The sequence below is a fragment of the Lipotes vexillifer genome, unplaced genomic scaffold, assembly GCF_000442215.2.
Source record: "Lipotes vexillifer unplaced genomic scaffold, Lipotes_vexillifer_v1.1 scaffold793, whole genome shotgun sequence".
Classification (NCBI taxonomy): Eukaryota; Metazoa; Chordata; class Mammalia; order Artiodactyla; family Lipotidae; genus Lipotes; species Lipotes vexillifer.
In genome coordinates this window covers 1197905-1204102 of record NW_006774859.1, presented here as the reverse complement: position 1 = coordinate 1204102, position 6198 = coordinate 1197905, and positions in this window count along the sequence as shown.

Genomic DNA, 6198 nt, shown 5'->3' with positions numbered 1-6198 from the left:
GCATGTAAAATGGTACAGCCACTCTGGAGAGCAGATTGGCAGTTTCTTAAAAAGCTAAACATACAATTACTACGCAACTCAGCAATTGCATTCCCAGGCATTTACCCCAGAGAAAGAAAGACTTATGTTCACAAAAAAAACCTATACATGAAAGTTTATAGCAGCTTTATTCATAACAGCCAAAAACTGGAAACAACCCAGATATCCATCACTGGGTAAATGAGTAAACAAACTGTGGTATATCTATATCTTGTAATACTTCTCTGTAATAAAAACATACAGACCTTGATACAGGCCAAAATCCAGATAATAATACTCAGTAGGGGAAAAAAGCCAATCCAAAAGATAACATACTGATTCCATTTATATAACATTCTTGAAATGATGAAATTATAGACATGGAGAGGAGATTAGTAGTTATCAGAGGTTTAAAAGAAGGTAGGGGTAGGAGGGAAGTGGATGTGGATATAAAAGACAACATGAGGTATCTGGTGGTGATAGAAATACAGGAAGATCTAAATCCTGATTCTATCTCTGTCAGTATCTTGGTTGTGACGTGCACTATAGTTTTGCACAATGTTACCACTGGGGGAAACGAGCTAAATGTTATGTAAGATCTCTCTCTATTATTCCTTACATTTGCATGTGAATCTATAATTATTCAAAATTAAAATTTTAATTTAAAAATATTTTAATTTCTTTTAATATGAGGGAAAAGATCACAGTTTGCAGCCAGTTAACATGACAAGGAAATACTTAGAAAGAACGTGGCAATGCCTTCAGGTCATTGACTATGATACCACAGTTTTTCTCAAAATACAAAGAAGATTTATTATAAATTGTACTTCATAAAATATATTAACTCCCTAGCATTCAATTTTTATGATCCACAGGGATTTGATTCCCTCTTCTGAAATCTGCAATTCTGGTACAAAATTACATTTAAGCTGATCCAACTTGGAGTTGCTAAACCTGATAAAAACAATCATGGTCATAAAGAGATGCTGTAAAATTGGTATTAGAACTATTCAACCCACAACCTCCTCCCATCCCTCTAGCTCCTTCCTACACACACACACAAAGTGTTTGTCTTTTAGGCATGTGCTCCCAGGTAATCAAAGGCTGCATAAAGTTATTGATTTTAAATTCTCCTTAATTAACAAACTATTACCTTGACTTTCTGAATAATTCTAACATAAAATAGCTCATGAAACCAACATTCCCTGTTTTTCCATTTTTCATACTTTTGGACATTGTCCTTTTGTATTCTATTCAGATGAGGAACTCAAAGCTAAGAAGCAGTTACTTAAAGACTGACAACTGGGAATTTATGGACATTTCTTTTTCTCCATAGTTACTTCTTTTCCTTTCTTTTCCAAGAAACTAAATACCATGGCCATTGTTCTGCTGCAAATTTACATTATTTTCTTACCCCAAGTGTGGAAAACTAAAAATATAAGCAGAGGCAAATTGTAGGGTGAAAAATAAGCTATTCCTCACCTACCTTCACAATTTAGTGTCTCAAGGGGATCAAGATGGAGTAAGAGGACATGGAGCTCACCTTCTCCCACAAACACATCAAAAATACATCTACATGTGGAACAATTCTCACTGAAGACTAACCGGAGACTGGGGGAAGCACTCTTGTACAACCAAGGCTGCAAAAAGACACACATGCAATCCGATAGGAAGGGAAGAAAAGTGATAAGGTCTGGACCTGTGCCCCTGAGAGGGGTCCTAAGTATGGGGGGGGCCGAGAACAGAAGCCCCCTTGGCATGGTGGAGGACCAGTGGGATAAACATAGGGCTGTGGGAAGCCTGGATTCTGCTCATGAGGCGCTTATGCTGGTTAGCACCCGAGGCAGGATGGAGACAGGTCTGCTCTGGCTGCTGCAGGATTTCCCCTGACCACCTCACTGTGCACCCCAGCCTGAGCCAGGCAGATGCTCTGGCCCTGCTCAGTCTGCACCACAGCAGAGCACTGGATCTGGAGCAGCCACACCAGGGAAAAGACTCGACTGTGGGAAGCAGAGGGGACCCAGTTCCGGGGTGGAGGCTGGGTGGGGTTGTGGCAGCCATTGTTGGTGCTTGCTCAAGAGGTGCTCCAGAAGCAGCCAAAATAACCACTGGCCACAGCTCATTTCCCCACACACACCAAGAGTCCACATGGCCCCACCTGCCCTGTGGAGCAGTTCCACAAAAGGGTGTGGGGAGCAGAGGCTGGGGGCAGTAATCTGCTGTGAGGGACAAAGGGGGCTTGCACCTGAGTCTGCATCTAAGCAGAGCCACGGACACCTGCACAGGCAGCACGTCACACCTCGGTCTGCACACCAAACCCATCTTGCTCCAGCACTCTCCTCCTCTGGGGCAAGGGTCCTGGTGCAGGGAGAAGAAAAACCACACACTTAAAGGGAACAGAACCTGCTAGGACTGACCCTCAGGGCTTCTGCTCCAGCAACTTGGGATCAGACCCTGACAATGACAGAGTGATGATGGCTGCTGAGCAGAGGGGAAGTCCTGCCCCAGCTGGAGTCCTGGCTCCAGCTCTAGCTCCTCCATCTCCAGCCATACCCCCTACCAAAGTGATAGCTGCCAGCACACCCCGAGGGAAGACATGACTTGCAAATCCCGCTCTCCCACCAAAGACATGGGTCCAATGACCCACAAAGTCTGCATAGGGATGCTCCCACATAAGAACACCCCTTCAAGACTGCAGTAGATAAATGTTTCACCTAAATTCATAGAGGCAGAGAAAGTTAAGTAAAATGAGAAGACAGAGGAACCGCTCCCAATTGAAAGAGCAACAGAAAACCCCTGAAAGAACAAATAATGAAACAGAATAAACAATTTAAAAGATAAAGAATTCAAAGCATTGATAGTAAAAATGTTAACTGAATCAGGGAAAAGAATTGATATAAACATGGAACATTTTGACAAGGAACTAGAAAATATTGAAAAGATCCGATCAGAAATGAAGAATTCAATAGCTGAAATTAAAAACACACACACACACATTAGAAGTAATGAATGGCAGAAAAATAGATCAGAATGCATAAGTGATCTGGAAATCACACAATCAGAACAGCAAAAAGAAAAATAAATTTCTTAAAAACTGTAAGCAGGGCTTCCCTGGTGGCGCAGTGGTTGAGAGTCCGCCTGCCGATGCAGGGGACACGGGTTCGTACCCTGGTCCGGGAAGATCCCACATGCCGCGGAGCGGCTGGGCCCGTGAGCCATGGCCGCTGGGCCTGCGCGTCCGGAGCCTGTGCTCCGCAACGGGAGAGGCCACAACAGGGAGAGGCCCGCGGACCTAAAAAAAAAAAAAAAAAAAAACTGTAAGCAATATAAGAGATCTCCAAGATAACATTGTGTTCCAACATTCACATTATAGGAGTCCCAGAAGAAGAAGAGAGAGAAGGTGATCAAGAATGTATTTGAGGAAATTATGACTTAAAACTCCCCAAACTTGAAGAAAGAAACAGGTATCCAGGTACAGGAAGCACAAAGTGCCCCAAACAAGATGAACCCAAACAGACCCACACAAGACATCATAATTAAAATGACAAAAGTTAAAGAGAAGATTCTAAAGGCAGCAAGAGAAAAACAAAAAGTTATACACAAGGGAACCCCCAATAAGGCCATCAGCTGATTTCTTTGCAGAAACTTTGCAGACCAAAGGGAGTGGCATGATATATTCAAAGTACTGCAACCTAGAATACTCTACACAGCAAGATTATCATTTAGAATAGGAGAGATAAAGAACTTCTCAGATAAGCAAAATCTAAAAGTGTTCATCAATACTAAACCTATCCTAAAAGAAATGTTAAAGGGTCTTCTGTAATTGGAAAAGGAATAAGAATCTATAGGAAAGGGAAAATCCCAATAGGAAAAGAAAATATATAGTAAGGACTGAAAATCAATCACTTAAATAAGCCAGTACAAAGATTAGAGACAAAAAATTGTAAAATCAAAAAACTGCAAAAAGCAGCTATAATCACCAAAGTACAGTTAAAAGATAAATATGAAAATGTAAAATATGACAGCAAAAACACAAAATGTGGAAGAGGGGAGTAAAAAAATGTACATTTTTAGAATGTGTTTGAACTTAAATGACTACCAGTTTTAAACAAGTAGATATAGTATATCAACATATATGAACCCCATGGCAAACACAAATAAAAACTCACAATACAGTAAGTTCCCAACATACAAACCTTCAAGCTGTGAACTTTCAAAGATGCAAAGGTGCATTCACATGTCCAATCACATGTTAGTTCACCTGCCTGTTTACATTGCCATGTGTGTGCATCCTCTACAAGTGGTTGTGCTTTTGTGTACTTTACTGTACAGTACTGTATAGAGTAAAGTAGTACAGTATCTTTTTTTCAAGCTAGATCTGCAAGAGGACTTTATTGAACTACTTGCTGTGCAACATGAGAAGCTTATTAATGAATACCTGATGCAATTGGAGGCTCAGATAAAGGACAAATAGAGACAAGAAGAAGTAGTAATTGAAGAACTGAAGAGAGTCATGACACAGGAAAGGGCAAGGGGATTTTCTTTATCTAAGGAGACACTGTTAGTTTTTGAGGCACAGGACCCAAATGTAAAACTGTACAACAAGGTTGCAGCAGCCTTTCGGAATGCAATGCAGCATTACCATGTCATCTCTGATAAGAAAAAAAAAGGAGATACTACCCAGACATCACTGGATTGTTTTTTCAGGAGGGTAGATAGAATTGAATCCAGCAAGGAACCAGAACCTGTGCCATCAGCGTCAGGGGTGAGTGAAATTACAGCTTGTCCTCCATCTCCTATTGCTGACGATCCTGCATGTCTACCATCTCCCACCTCCTCTCCCTCCTCCAGTCAGTACCTCTTCTTGCCTGTTCACTAGACGCCAGCCCCTGTATGCCAGCTGTTGTACTGTACTACTGTACTTTTCAAGGTACTTTACTGTAAGATTAAAAATGTTTTCTTTACTTTTTGTGTTTATTTTTTATATGTTATTTGTGTGAAAAGTATTATAAACCTATTTTCAGTACAGTACTATAAAGCCAATTGTGTTAGTTAGGTACCTAGACTAACTCTGTTGGACTTACGAACAAATTGGACTTACATGCTCTTGGAACAGAACTTGTTCATATGTAGGGGACTTACCGTAGATACACAAAAACTAAAAAGAAAAGAACACAAGCATACTACTAAAGGAAATCATCAAACCACAATGGGAGAAGCAAACAGAAGAAGAAATGAATCAAGAAGAACTACAAAAACAACTGGAAAACAAGCATTAAAATGGCAATAAGTACATACCTATCAATAATTACTTTAAATGTCAATGGACTAAATGCTCCAATCAAAAGACATAGGGTGGCTTATTGGACAAAAAAAAAAAAAAAGTAAGACTCTTCTATATGATTCCTACAAGAGATTCACTTCAGAGCTTAAGATACACATAGGTTGAAAGTAAGGGTGTGGAAAAAGATATTTCACGCAAATAAGTAGAAAGTAAGGGTAGAAATACTTATAGCAGATAAAATAGACTTTAAAATAAAAGCTATAACAAAAGACAAAGAAGCGCATTATATAATGACAAAGGGATCAACACAAGAAGACGATTATACTTGTTAACACATATGTACCCAATATAGGAGCACATAAATATATAAAGCAAATGCTAAAAGACATGAAGGGAGAAATGGAGAATACAAAATAGCAGGGAACTTTAGCACCACACTGACATCAGTGGACAGATTATTCAAACAGAAAATCAATAAGGCAACAGTGGTCTCAAATGACACATCAGGCTAGTTGGACTTAATAGATATCTACAGCACATTACATCTCAAAACAGCAGAATACATATTCTTTTCAAGTGTACATACAACTTTCTCAAGGATAGATCACATACTAAGCCATGAAACTAGTCTAACAAATTTAAGAAGATAGAAATTATATCAAGCATTTTTTCCAACCACAACAGTTTGAAACTAGAAATCAATTACAGGAAGAAAAATGGTAAAAGCACAAACACATGGAGACTAAAAAACATGCTATTAAAAATCCAAGGGGTCAAAGAGAAAATTAAAAAATACCTCGAGACAAATGAAAATGGAAAAACAACACCCCAAAATCTATGAGATACAGCAAAAGCAGTTCTAAGAGGGAAGTTTATAGCAATACAGGCTTTTCTCA